This window comes from Artemia sp. Qi Xiang Cuo, chromosome 19 (assembly GCF_049724085.1).
Source record: "Artemia sp. Qi Xiang Cuo chromosome 19, ASM4972408v1, whole genome shotgun sequence".
In the NCBI taxonomy this organism is placed as follows: Eukaryota; Metazoa; Arthropoda; class Branchiopoda; order Anostraca; family Artemiidae; genus Artemia; species Artemia sp. Qi Xiang Cuo.
Window position 1 is genome coordinate 43,345,137 of NC_142812.1, and position 14,853 is coordinate 43,359,989.

Genomic DNA, 14,853 nt, shown 5'->3' on the forward strand with positions numbered 1-14,853 from the left:
ATTTGGTGAATTGAACTTTTAAACATTTTATATTAATCAACCAAATGACTAAGAGAGTGTTTCCTGAGTGTTGATTAAGAGCAACAATCAATGGCCTGGTATGTTGTGCTTGAATCTTGTCCATTCAGGAGCGATGTACAGGGCTAGAACAGTCCCAGTGAAATAAAAACAGGTTATGTTTAGATTGTTCCTTGAAACACCAAAAATCAAGAATAAACCACCCCTACTTCTTTGGAATCTAGTGATACCCCATGACAACGGTTGTCAAATTCTTTCTTAAAAGAAATTTTAGATGATATCAGGTTGTCCCCCTTTGCCCCACCTTGCCAAAGGGATGCTAAAGCTATCATTGCATCCCAAAGCAGGTGTCAGACTAGTCCCCTACCAGTTTTGCTAGACTGATTTTCTGCTGGGAACTAAAGATGCCTTTGCCCAGACGGAAGTAACCACTTATGTTAGGTACTAATTATGATTCCCGCCAGACTAAAGGTCTATTTAGTGCTATTTTGGGATATAATTTGAAGCCTCCTATTGATGCCTTCTGCCAGACCAAAAATAGTCCTTGTGGCAGTTTCGAGTACAGCTCTCTGTGTGGCTACTCCATCTCCTCCCTCTTAGTCCACAAGGAAACACTCCAGTTCATAACCGACAACATTTCTATGTTCATTGATCTTAGGGGAAATATAATTAAGAACACACTTGAGTCTGTGATTACAAATTGACACATTGAAACCAAATACAATTCAATTCAGAAGCAAAAATAACCCCAAACACATGAATAGCAAGTGTCAATTAAAAAAAGGAATTTAAATGGTGACCTAGTTCCAGAGGTCAGTTAAAATTTAAATGTGAACTCAATTAATATTCCAGATCCAGAGGTCAGTGACAATTTAAATATGAACTCAATTAACATTCCAGATCCAGAGGTCAGTGACAACTTAAGTATTTCTAATACCTCGGTTCCTGAAATTAAATCAGGGAAGAGGTATGTTACCTACTAATTTACCTTGCCCAAGTTGATCCGCTTAAAAATGCCGAAATCTTATATGACTCCCAAATATTATCAGACAAGAGTGACCCACGTATAAATGATGTGGTCCCTTTCTTCCAAACCCTCTTAGCTCCAACCCACCCAGGAGTCCCTGCTTCTCTATATTAAAGTCTCATATCACCAGCCTCCAGAGTTGTAGTCCCTACTTCCAATTTACAAATGATGCAATGAACCCATCCCTTAGCCCCCAGCCCCCAACTTAAAAAATATCTCTCTACACTAGTTTGCTCAAGTTTACTAAGTTCCTACTTACCAACACTAGGACTCTTAAACTTTGAAAAACTGATTTAACTGAAGGGTATCTCAGAATATTAAGGTCATAGCTGCAACAGAGGTTCAGGCACAAAACCCTGAATTCCTTAAAATAAATAATTACTCCCAGTTCATTAAGCTTTTCCCTTCCAACCACCCTCTTGGAAAAAAGGGGTGGTATTTTGTTCTTTGCTCAAAATATCCTTCAGCCAAAACTTTTTTCCACTCCTAACCTCTCCAAGTATGATGGAATCCTTTGGCTTAGTCTAAGACCAACGGTTCTTCTGCATCCTTTTAATATATTAAATAAAAAAAACAAGTTTTTTAAACTGAAAGTAAGGAGCAACATTAAAACTTAAAACGAACAGAAATTATTCCGTATATGAAAGGGGCTGTCCCCTCCTCAACGCCTCGCTCTTTACGCTAAAGTTTGACTCTGTCTCACAACTTTATTTTTTAAAACAATAAAAAGTTTGACTTTCTCACAACTCTATTTTTTAAAACAATAAAAAACTTTAGCGTAAAGAGCGAGGCGTTGAGGAGGGGACAGCCCCTGTCATATACGGAATAATTTCTGTTCGTTTTAAGTTTTAATGTCGCTCCTTACTTTCAGTTTAAAAAACTTGTTTTTTTTATTTAATTTCTGATCGTTTTTTAGTTAATGCAGCTTTTATTTGCATAAAAATTTTACTTTTCTTTTGCTAAATGGATGTCTTTACAAATTAACTTACGTAACTAACTTCTATATTCGTATATTTTTCTTCTGGCAAAAAATACAAAGTTCCAGATTTTTGCAGATATGAGCTTGAAACCTATGTAATAGGGTTTTCTGATACGCTGAATCTGACGGTGTGATTTTCATTAAAATTCTTTCACTTGTAGGGGATGTTTCCCCCTCTTTAAAAAATCAAGTAAATTTTCTCAGGCTCGTAGCCTTTGATGAGTAATACTAAACTTAATAAAATTTATATATTTAGGATCAGCATTATAAACACATTCTTTTGATACATTTATTGACATCAAAATTTCTTTTTTAAAAGTTTCGATTACTATTGAGCCGTATCGCTTGTTTTTTTATTGTTTTTTTTTATTACGTATATGTTATTACGTATATGAGGGGGTTCTCCCCGTAGTAAATACAAAGCTCGTTGATTTAAAAGTTAAAAAAATTTTTGATTAACAAAACCCAGAATCACAAATGCCGGTTAATTATAATAGATATCTCTTTTTAAAGCACTAAAAAAAAACTGTAGCGTAAAGAGCGAGGTATTGACTTGGGGGAGAACCCCTCACATACGTTATAATTTCTGTTCGTTTTAAGTTCTAATATTCCTTCTTACATTTCAGTTGAAAAAACTTGTTTTTTTTTATTTAACTTCTGATCGTTTCTTAAATAATGCTTGGAAATCCGGCGCCCCCTTCAGAGAAATGTCCCTTACCCCAAAGAAACATCCTCCACGGAAATATTTTCCAGAGTAATCCCCTCCTCTAGCTCCCCCTCCAGAAAAAATCCTTCCTGAAAATGGTTGTATACTTCCCAATAACCAATAAATAATGCTGGCAAGTCCGGCGCCCCCTTCATGGCAATTTTCCTTCCCCCATGAAAACTTCCTTCATGGAAAGATCCTTCCATATAGCCCCCGACCCTCTCCTTCCTCCACCTACCAGAAAAAATCTCCTCTGAAAAAATCTGTATACTTCCCAATAACCAATACTATATGTTAACAGTGAGTAAAGTTCATAACTTTCAGCCCTCCCCCTGGGGACTTGGGGGGATCAAGTCATCCTACCAGACTTTTTGTTTAGCGGTTCGACCCTGCTGAACAACAGGGCCATCTCCCAAGTTTTAGCGGGTGACTTGGGGAAAAAAATGAGACTGGGAGGGGGCATAATTGGCCTCCATTTTTTTGGTCACTTAAACAGGGCACTAGAACTTTTAATTTCCGTTCCAATGCGCCCTCCTATGATATTCTAGGACCACTGGGTGGATACGATCACCCCTGGGGAAAAAAAAAAAAAAAACATAACAAATAAATAAACACGCATCCGTGATCTTTCTTCTGGCAAAAAATGGAAAATTCCACATTTTTGTAGATAGGAGCTTGAAACCTCTACAGTAGGGTTCTCTGATACGCTGAATATGATGGTGTGATTTTCATTAAGGTTCTATAACTTTTAGGGGTCTTTCCCCCTTTTTTCGAAAATCAGCCAAATTTTCTCAGGCGCGTAAATTTTGATAGGTAGCACTAAACTTGATGAAAGTTATATATTTGAAATCAGCATTGAAATCTGATTCTTTTGATATATCTATTGGTATCAAAAACCGGTTTTCTAGAGTTTCAGTTACCATTGAGCCGGGTCGCTCCTTACTTACAGTTCGTTACCACGAACTGTTTGAAAAGTAGCAGCAGTTTTTATTATTCCCAAAGCCAAAATATTGATCAAAAACATAAATTTATGCAGCAATTCCAGACTAATACTGACTTTTTTTTATCCAAATGCTGGTATTTTTTTTACTAGGTGGTGCAAATGACCTCAAGATAGACTCTATTTGTACCTGTCTTAATTTTAAACAATTACTTAAAATTCTGACAACAAGAGAAAATATGTCCCTTGATGTCATTTCTTCTAATATGAATAAGTTTTACAGTCCTCCCTAAGCCCTGCTTCCATTAGGTGGTAGTTACCAATACTGTCTCCTTTTATCCCCTTCCTTGTCTTTCTTACAGTTGTTCACAACCACAAGCAGATCTTACAATTTCCAAAGTGATTCTGGTCTGTTTTCCATTGGCACTTGGTTGCCAAAGGAATTTCGGTCCAACTTTCATGATCTAAATAATCTTGATGAGCAAATCCTTAATTTCCACAAAAAACTGAATGACAATTATATGGGTCATTTTCCTGAAAAAAAGTTAACAAAATTCTGTAGTGATAAACCATATACAAATGATCATATTACAGTATTAATAGTCTGCAGAAAAAATGTAATTTATTAAAAATAGTTGAAATAATTGAAGCAAGTAAAGGAAGAAAATAATTAAAAAAAAACAAATTAGAAAACTTGACAAATATTTTGATAAAAATAAATTTGAAAACCTGTGCCGGGATAAATCCAAAAATTGGTAATCACAAATCAAAATACTTGCCATCAAGAGACCAGAGCAACTAAACTTTAATTCAGAGGAACTTCCAAAGACAACAGCAAATTATCTGAACAAGTTCCTTTCTTCAATTGTCCAAAGTCTCCCTCCTCTATCTTATGAAACTTCTAGTGTTGCAACCCCCTTTAATTTCCCCATTTGATGTGGTAAAAAAGATTGCCCACTGGATATTCCTGTCCTACTTATTAAAACCTTTAGTTATTACCTCTCAAAGTTCTTGTCTATTTTTCTTAGTCCATGTAGTCAATTTATACTTGTCCCTCCTCTTGAACACAAGTCTTCATAACTCCAATAAAAAAGAAAAATGGTCATCCTCGCTTTGATGGTGGTGGTCTAGTCTAGTTGATTTCAATTTTTTCGAAAATATATGAAATTTTTCGTGTTGACTGCCCCAGGGACTTATTTCATTCCCTTGTGGATCCTAGACAGTTTAGAAATTTTAAATCTAAATCAACCTCAAGTTACGTTATCCACCTTGTTGACTCCGTGGGGAGACTAATTGAGAGACCAAGCACCTGTCTAAACCTAATTTATGTTGACCTACAAAAGGCCTTTGACCTGATTAACCATACTATGTTAATAAAAAAATATATCAAAGAATTCAAGATTGTAACATTTTTTGTCTAGCTTTTTGCTTCGTTTCTTTCAAACATATAGGAGGCAGTCAAACATCTAAATTGCTACTTCACCCACCTGTGCATTTAGAATGGTATACCCCAAGGCACTGTTCCCGGCCCCCTCCTGTCTTTTGTCGTGATCAACAGGCTTTTATGGGATTACCCTGATAGGTAGAAATTTGTTGACAACCTACCAGTTGCAGAGATGTGTTATTCCTATGGGGGGTAATGCTAGTTCATTTATAGTGAACCTGTTTTTAAGCTATTTAGATAGTTTGAAATTAGTTCATAAAAATTGGGCTTGAAAGTGAAAAGGCTTTGGTTGACAGTTGGGGCTATGCAATTATTGAAGGTAAACTGGCTGAAAGGTTATTTTTTCAGAGTTGGGAAGTTTTTACTTTGATTTAGTTATAGGTGAACTGCGGTGAAGGAAGCTTTGAAATTTTTTTGGGTATTGTTTTGTTCATAGATATTCCACAGGTGACACTACATTGGATTATGCCATATGATTCTATGGTAGGCATGCTCATTTACCTTGGTAAGGAAATATAAGCATCAAAACTTGTATAGGCAATGAGTTTTCCTCTGAGGTTCCCTGGTAGGTGGTGATTACTTGGGTTAAATGTTCTAGACGTACGGTGTTATGGCTTGGTTTTGGGACAATGATTTACACTTATTAATGCTGATTTTGCTCTATTTTGGACTATTGGGACTATAGCAATAAGATTGGACTATAATTTCTTGGACTATTGGTTTGGATTTACTATTTTGTCCTAGGTGATTGGAAGGATAAGAAAGGTCTGGACATTGTTCAGGTGCTCATTTATCTCAGTGACTAAATTAGGAAGTTTTTTTTTTTATACCAAGAAATTACCTATAACACACTATAAAAATATTTATAGCAATCTAATGGGTATACTCCATTACATTGCAAACAAGCCTTCTTCTCTTGATATGATGGTTAATCTTTTTAAATCCACCTTATTATCTCTCAGTTTCCACAAGTTCCCTCCTCTTTTCCTTCATCCTATTCCTCCTGAGGTTTTAGCTACTTCCTTTGAACTCCTAGGTATTGCCATATTTTTTGATTTGAAGTGGGACACCCATGTAAATAACATCATCCATGAATCAAACTTGTCATTTTTTCTTCTGAATCTTCTGAATAAATTTAGCTGCCTCCCATCTCAGTTACTAAAGATATATATTTCTTTTGTATGTCCTTTGGTCAAGTATGCTTGTCCTGTCTGGCATCCGGGCCTCTTAATTGAAGCAACCAAAAAATATTCAAAAAAGAGCCCTGAGGATTATATATAAAGAAGGCACGGTCCTATATTCCTACCTCCTTAGAACTTCAAAACTTGATACCCTCGAGTCCAGAAGAAAAAATTTTTGCCTCTGTTTTGGGAAGTCAGCACAAATAAACCTCTGTACTGAAAATCTCTTTCCTAGCCACCACTCACCCATAAGAAATTGCCACCCCCGTATAGTATCCCAAACTCTCCCCTTCCTTTCTCCCATACTTTCTTCTGCCTTTCTTTATTAAAAAAAAAAACTTTTATTCCCTTTTTTACAAATAAAATCATGACACATTACTTTACAAAAAATTTAAATCATTTTGTATCTATTATCTTTTAATTTTTGAAATTATATTTATTTTTTTTGTCAGTTTTTTCATCTTTTTACGGTATGATGCTTAAAATGTTTTATAATTATGACTCATATTTATGACCTTTGTGTTTTGTATTTTCTGACCATTACCTGTTGTGTTTTGTTGCAGTGGTAACTATTTATATACCTATATAGTATATTTATATAACTATTTATATGTATTTTTTTTTACCAAGAATTGCGAGTTTGGCCCTCTAGGGTTTGTGATAGTCTTTTTGCCAATAAATATCTCTTTATCTAACCTGACCTGCAAAATACTCTATTTTCAATTCAAACCGTTTTTCTACCATTTCAATTTTTCAAATGCAATTTACCAAAATAGAACTGAATTTTGTAATTCCAAACTATGCCGTCTACAATTCAGGGTATATAATTGCACATTAGGGGGTGGGGTGGGTAGATATCATGGTCAACTTGTAGTGGGCTTTATAAATAGCTAGAATGAAAGTGAAAATACTATTCTTGAACCATCGATCTTGTATTGCTTAAAATTTTCCAAGCTCCAAAGCGCTATTATTCTACTATTTTAATTAACTTGTCTTTTGGTACTGAAAATACAAAAATATAGTTGGATTTTATAAATATTTTTTTAACCCTTGATATCCACCTCTCTTTAATAATACAAAATGAAAGCAAAAATTATGTTAATGATTTGGACTGTTGAACCTTGTGAACCCCTTTCTTGTTCTTTATCATTCTAATTTTTGTTCTACATTTTACAGCAGCAGATTTTATAGATGACCTAATTTCTAGAGACCTTTTGCTTTTGATCTTCTTCGTAGAAATGAAGACGAATTGCTAGTGTTTCTTGTAGTAATGTACATCTGATAAGAGACTTTAATTGTCTTGGAGAAATCTATTGTAGACTGACCTACAACTTTAAGTATGGCCGAAAATATCACTCCATCTGAAACTGCTGATATTAAGAATGGTATGTTATATAATTAATTTTCCTGTTCATAAAAAAACATTTTATGAATTTAAAATTTGTTTAAGAAAATTTTTTGTCTCGTTTGTAACAGCATCACAACATACCAGAACTACAAATTACTGTGATCACATGGGTTCCATTGTGTCTCTAGAGGAAATATTAGGGGAAGTTATTTTTATTGATTGATTTGGGTGTCATTGCTATTAAAATTTCTTGCTTTCTGGCCAATCTTCCTCTATTTACTTTACCTCATTTGTTTCGATCAATCCATTTTCCTGATATAAAACAAGCCAGTAAAATAACGGCGCTGTACATCACCTTTTTAGCAACTCAATTGTTTGTACTGAATGGCTGAAAAAATTAGGGACACCTCACCCTCCAATATGTGACACTTCTTCGGTTGCTGAGTGTGAGATAATCTCTACTTGATATTTTAAGATAACTTGTTTTGGTTGAACCAGTTTTTATAAGAAATTGGTCCCCTGTTTTCTGTTTCCTGGTTCTACCTATGATAATTTAGTATTATTATGAAAAAAAGAAATTTGGATACAAATGAAACCAGATCTTTTTTTAACATCAGTAAATTTTAACTTTGATTTCTACAGTACTTAACTAAGCCTGACATCATTATTTTTTTTCACTTTTAACTGCAGATTATACAACCAAAAAAACTTAGCGTCTATATCATTTTCACCTGTTTTTGTAAATGGGATTTAGATTTTGGAATTTCTAGCCGCTAATTTCCTTCCTTTGAAGCATCATTACACCTCCTTTTAACTAATGAATTATAAAATAGAAAGCAGTTGGCTTTCATGAACAAGCCGCATTAATGAATGTCTATTATGTCCCTTTTGTCTTTAGTTTTTTTTTTACAAGTTTAAAATGCTTTACCAAGTGACAGTGAGGTCTAGTGCTACTTCTTAAACTCTTTAATACCTCCTAAAATAAAATATGTCTCCCTGGGATTTTTCTAGAATATCCTAGGACAATGTAAACTTGAATCTGAATTCTAAGAATACGGATCTACATCTTTTGATGATAAGCTTAACATTTGCTGGTTCTAATGGTAGCTTGACCTTAGATTGTTTAAGTTTTTAGATTGAATATGTCGGTTTAGTTAGAAATTAGGCAGGTGAATTAATTGTTTTTTTTGTTATATAGGAGGAGTGAATTTCACACAAAAATTCTTCCATTAATAACGTTTACTGTTTCTATGTGTTTTGTGGGCGGTGGGGAGGGGCGCCAGTTCATTTTTTTATATTTAAATGTAGATGAATTGTATTTTTAGCTGAAGGAGTATCCCGGAAAAGAAATATGTTTTCACAGATTTTGGTTCAAACTGGTTTTGGCTGCCACTATTGATTTGACCTTTTTTTCGGAAAGCAATCACTAAGAACAAGCACACAAAATATTAACTATTCTAAGAATATATTATCTAGTATATTCAGCTTGGAATTCTATGCGAACTCATTGATTATGATAATTTATTTCCAAAGTAAGAAAAATACAAATGTCACAAGGCGCCTTCCTATTGACAGTGCTCCTGTAAACTTATAGTGCTGTAAGAACAAACAGCAAAACGAATAGTGTGGAACAAATGTCAGTGTACAATATATTAATTTAAGTTAATTTGAATAATAAATATCAAGAATAAAATCACTTTTTTATCTCTTTTGTACTCTCTTCTCGAAATTCACTTAGAAAGATTAATCCGCAGGTTCAGAGTCCTAAACCGTTTGTTGCCCTTTGGAGTCTGAAGTATCTTCAACTGTGTTTAAAATAAATAAATAAAACCTCGGTTTTTTGTATCAAAATATACATTTGTTCTTCTTTTTAAGAATTAAATTAATTTTATTTTAGTTTCCTCAAATTTACTCTTTTTCAGATGAATGTTTAGATGTTCAAAGGAATAGCTTCTCTTTTAAAATTTTGACGTTATAGCGTCATCCGGTTTATCATTCTTCATCTAGAAAATATTTAATTTGTTTCTAATTAGTGTTTTATGGGTTCATTAACGTACAGTTTGTATCTGGAACACTTTCTGAATCTTTTTATATATTTAGACGTTACCAACTGAAAAAAGTTCGATATTAGGATACTTAGAAATTACAAAATCAGCACTTAATTACAATCAAACAGTTCGTGGTAACGAACTGTAAGTAAGGAGCGACCCGGCTCAATGGTAACCGAAACTCTAGAAAACGGGTTTTTGATACCAATAGATATAACAAAAGAATCAGATTTCAATGCTGATTTCAAATATATAACTTTCATCAAGTTTAGTGCTACCCATCAAAAGTTACGCGCCTAAGAAAATTTGGCTGATTTTCGAAGAAAGGGGGAAAGACCCCTAAAAGTTATAGAACCTTAATGAAAATCACACCATTATATTCCGCGTATCATAGAACCCTACTGTAGAGGTTTCAAGCTCCTATCTACAAAAATGTGGAATTTTCCATTTTTTGCCAGAAGAAAGATCACGGATGCGGGTTGATTTGTTTGTGTGTGTTTTTGTTTTTTTTTCCCCAGGGGTGATCGTATCGACCCAGTGGTTCTAGCATATCGTGGTAGGGCTCATTGGAACGGAAATTAAGTTCTGGTGCCCTATTTAAGTGACCAAAAAAAATGGAGGGCAACTAGGCCCCCTCCCACGCTTATTTTTTTCTCAGAGTCACCCGATCAAAATTTTGAGATTGCCATTTTGTTCAGCATGGTCAAATATATGATAAATATGTCTTTTAGGATGACTTAATCCCCCAAAGTCCCCAGGGGAGGGCTGAAAGTTATGAACTTTACTCATTGTTAACATTTTGTATTGGTTTTTGGGAAGTAGCCAGACGTTGTCTGTGGAGTTTTGTTGGGGTAGGGGGGGGCATGCGAGGGGCGGGGGCTATATGGAAGGATCTTTCCATGTAGGAAGTTGTCATGGGGGAAGGGAAATTGCCATGAAGGGGGCGCCGGACTTGCCAGCATTATTTATTGGTTATTGGGAAGTATACAACCATTTTCAGGAAGGATTTTTTCTGGAGGGGGGGCTAGAGGAGGGGATTACTCTGGAGAATATTTCCGTGGAGGATGTTTCTTTGGGGTAAGGGACATTTCTATGAAGGGGGCGCCGGATTTCCAAGCATTATTTAAGAAACGATCAGAAGTTAAATAAAAAAAAAAAGTTTTTTGAACTGAAATGTAAGAAGGAATATTAGAACTTAAAACGAACAGAAATTATAACGTATGTGAGGGGGTTCTCCCCCAAGTCAATAACTCGCTCTTTACGCTACAGTTTTTTTTAGTTCTTTCAAAAGAGCTATATATTATAATTAAAAGGCCTTTGTGATTAAGGGGTTTGTGAATCAAAATTTTTTTTACTTTTAACGTAAAGAGCGTGGTATTGACTAAGGGGAGAACCCCTTCATATAAGTAATAACATATACGTAATAAAAAAAAACAATAAAAAAACAAGCGATACGGCTCAATAGTAATCGAAACTTTTAAAAACGAAATTTTGATGTCAATAAATGTATCAAAAGAATGTGTTTATAATGCTCATCCTAAATATATAAAATTTATTAAGTTTAGTATTACTCATCAAAGGCTACGAGCCTGAGAAAATTTACTCGATTTTTGAAAGAGGGGGGAAAAATCCCCTACAAGTGAAAGAATTTTAATGAAAATCACACCGTCAGATTCAGCGTATCAGAAAATCCTATTACATAGGTTTCAAGCTCATATCTGCAAAAATCTGCAACTTTGTATTTTTTGCTAGAAGAAAAATATACGAATATAGAAGTTAGTTACGTAAGTTAATTTGTAAAGACATCCATTTAGCAAAAGAAAAGTAAAATTTTTATGCAAATAAAAGCTGCATTAACTAAAAAACGATCAGAAATTAAATAAAAAAACAAGTTTTTTCAACTGAAAGTAAGGAGCGACATTAAGACTTAAAACGAACAGAAATTATTACGTATATGGAAGGGGCTGTCCCTCCTCAACGCCACGCTCTTTACGCTAAAGTTTGACTCTGTCTCACAACTTTATTTTTTAAAACAATAAAAAACTTTAGCGTAAAGAGCGTGGCGTTGAGGAGGGGACAGCCCCTTTCATATACGGAATAATTTCTGTTCGTTTTAAGTTTTAATGTCGCTCCTTACTTTCAGTTTAAAAAACTTGTTTTTTTTTAATCCCTAAAAGGATCTAGACATCAATATTTTGAATCGGCGAGTAATAGAAGACGTCTGGTGTATTGATATTAAAGGTATGACGGAAAACTTACAGCTTAATATTTAGCCAAAGGATTTAATAATACTCGAAGAAACTATCAGTAGAAGTAATATTTGGGTAAAGATTACTCTTAGTAAAAAAAAATGGACATTACCACCTTATTTCTGACTTGGTAATCTCTGGACGGCACTTAATAGACTGAACACTCTGACAAGTGATTGGTTCTCGGGGTATAGGACTCTGATTCTGTTGCAGCCATAATATCTACACGATTTAATTCTCATAGCACCTCGGGTTTGGTAAAGTTTTACCGTTTGTAATTAAAAAACTATGAAATTAAAAGTGATTTGAGAAACTTGACTGTCAATAGGGTTCTAGGCGTTTAACCTCCCTGCAATTACCCCCCGAACAAGAATGCCCCCGAAAATAAACCCCCAGCAATCACCCCCTAAAACAAGCAAGAGGGTGTTGGGGAGGGTTCAATTGGATTAATATGGTATGTGAAGGTGTGGTTATGGAACAAGAGTAGATTCTGTGGACAAAGCTTCTTTAGGCATGCATTGTACACCATCGGGCTGGGAGGAGGACTTGATTGGAGGTTAAAGGTTAAATGATTAGGATGAGAAGGAGATTACGGAAGATTTCCATCTTGCCGTCAAAATAGTGGGGTCTGAAACTTACTCTCCAACATTGCTGATAAATGAGCAACCTTTCATGATTTAGCAATACAATATTAAACCTAACAAAGGTAACTCGAAACGAAATTTTGATGTCATAGGCTAGATGTATCAAAAGAATTGGCATATTATGTTGATTCCTAATAAAAAAGATTCACTGTTTTGAGTTACCAATCGAAAGGTCCAAGCCTGACGAAATTTGCCTGATTTTACAAAAAGGGATGTAACACCCCTAAAAGTCACGCCATCTGATTCAGCGTGCTAGGACACCCTACTGTAGAGGTTTCGAGTTCCCATCTGCAAACATGTGATATTTGTATTTTTTTGCCAGAAGAAAGATCACGGATGCGTGTTTTTTTTTCAGAGGTGATCGTATCGCAAGAATAGTCCTAGAATATTGGGAGATGGCTCATTTGAACAGAAATTAGAACGCCCTTTTTTCCCTAAAGCTGTCTGATCAAAATTTGAAAATTACTCACTGAGATAATTTTTCTTTCGTGAAGGAAGTTTCCAGGGAGTGGACTTTCCAGGGGATATTTTACACTGGTGCATGTTGCCAGAATACTTATTCAAAATTCTTTCTATTTGTCTCACTTTTTCTTTTCAGACTAAATATTACATGTGGAGATGTCAAGATAAATGATCCAAGGTAAATTCTTACTGTGTTGAAATTGATGTGGTCGGAAAACTTATTGGCCAAAGGGCCAAGTATGAATATTACAATAAATTTTAAAGAATAGGATGCCAAATCTTCTCCTTCAGTTTTTTTTTGTACTTATTTACTATATGATACACACTTGAGAAGTAAAGTTAGGTTAATCCCGAAGAAATATACCAAGATATAATGAAAATATAATACTTTATTAACAAATTTAGGCTATATACCTGCACATTAGGGAGGGGGAAGGATAACAGATAGAGGTTCTTCATGCAAAATGTTTTATGCATGTACAATTATTCTACATATTATGAAGTAAGAATTGATGAGCAAACACGAGCTTTTTGAGCTGATTGTAAGAGTCAGGAATGCTATTCCTTCCTTCTCCGGGTCATTCGAAGCAATTTTTTTCGAATGTTATTGCTTCTTCTAACTTTTCTTGCTTCATTAAGTTTTCTTTCCCTTGTAGTTTACTATCAATCTGATTTAGATAAAACGTATCATCTCTACCATGATATAAAACTGTTTCATCCACTGATCGTCTGGATAGTGGACGTCTTTCTCAAGGAGAAATGCATTAGTTTCGACAAATAGAGATGCGAAACTTTTAAACGTCCCCTTCTTGATAACCAACCTTGTTATGAAGCAGAAGTTCAGGGTACTCACTCTCTATTTCAAATAAACATTATTTGAATTGGAGATGATTAAGAACTTTACCTAAAATGGAGTTTATAATGGTAATCGCTAATTCCATAAATTTACAAATTTCTTCCGAAATGTTTGTGCACGAAGTGCTTGACGTGCTTTGATGAATGATGCAATGGTAAACAAGCATCTCGTGATTGATTTTCTTTTAAAATAGCAACAAACCCTTTTTCTTACTTTGGTCATACTTTTGGCCCCGTCTGTTGAAATCAGTACAATTTTTTATCGACGGGATTATGATGCTTATCTTAACATTCAATTACAGCACATGCAACACCTTCTCATGGGTCTGACATTTGAGTGGTGATAATCCTAAAAGTGCTTCTTTAGACCCTGAATGAAATACAAATCATACAAAACGTGAAACTTGTGCATTTATGTCCCATGAGTTGTCAGCTGCTATTTATAAATGCGAAACCAGTTTAAGATTTTCAATATGACGAGTTTTTATGCTTGAATAAATAGAAGTTGTTCTTCCTTAATGGTTTGGAAAGACACTGGTAATTTTAATTAATACTCATAAAAATATTTGCTTTGGTTCTTTATACATTAAAACTTAAACAAAAAATTATACATGGTTTCAATTTAAGGAAGAAATTAATTTATACAAATAAAATGCAACATTTTCTTACGAAGTTTTTTTTGATGGAAATATTATTGCTCCTTCATGATGTTGTGCCAGAGCCGCACTTAAAAGTCTAAAGAGCCACAAGTGACACTGGAGCCTCTGTTTTCTAATTTTTTGAGGATCTCATTACATAAAATGTTCTTATAGAACAAGGTGTTCTATTTACATCACATTGTATTTTGGAACTAAATCTTTGCCTAAATTTACTAAATACCCTTTTTGTCGAAATTGTTTTACATCCCTTTTAATTTATGTTTTTAGAAGTTGGTGATGCTTTACCAAGTGAC